Source organism: Octodon degus, unplaced genomic scaffold (assembly GCF_000260255.1).
Source record: "Octodon degus isolate 3935 unplaced genomic scaffold, OctDeg1.0 scaffold00442, whole genome shotgun sequence".
In the NCBI taxonomy this organism is placed as follows: Eukaryota; Metazoa; Chordata; class Mammalia; order Rodentia; family Octodontidae; genus Octodon; species Octodon degus.
Window position 1 is genome coordinate 290635 of NW_004525018.1, and position 766 is coordinate 291400.

The following is a 766-nucleotide window of genomic DNA, read 5'->3' on the forward strand; positions in this document are numbered from 1 at the left end:
AGCAAGAACAACTTTATGCATTTTCTTTGCACCTCCAGCTGGAAAGTCAAAAAAATTCACAGATGCTTTCTCTGAGGAGACTGAAAGATTTGCCACTCTTTTCACACTGCAGACCTGTGAAGTACTCTACTTACAAGAGTGATGTTTTAGCCAGAGATCTGTGTTGCACTGTATACAGGAACAGGCTTTGCAGTGGATTACCCTGCTTCCAAAAGCAGCTGAAGCTTACCTGGATTTTCTGCATTAAGAACACACACTTAGAAACACAAATCATGCGATAGAAACCAGCAGCTCTCCTCAGGGCACTGGAGTCTACAAACGTGTTTGTGGCTCTTTGCCTGTAGGAATGAATGAGGGAGAGAACAACATTCTGCATTTTCTCTGCACCTCGAGCTGGAAAGTCACATACTTCACAGATGGTTTCTCTTAGGAGAGTGAATAATTTGCTACTCTTTTCACAGAGCGGAACTGTGAAATTCTTAATTGACAAAAGTGATGTTTTAGCCAGAGTTTTGTTTTGTGATGTATACAGCTACAGCCACTGGTGTGCTCTGCTTCCCAAAGAAGCTGCAGCGAACCTGACTCTTCTGCATTAAGAACTCACAATTGTAAACACAAATCATGCTGTAGAAAGAAGCAGCTCTACTCAGGGCACTAGAGTCTACAAACGTGTTTGTGCTCTTTGCCCATAGGAATGAATGGGGGAGAAAACAAACTTTTGCAGTTTCTCTGCACTTCCAGCTGGAAAGTCACCAACTTCACGGAT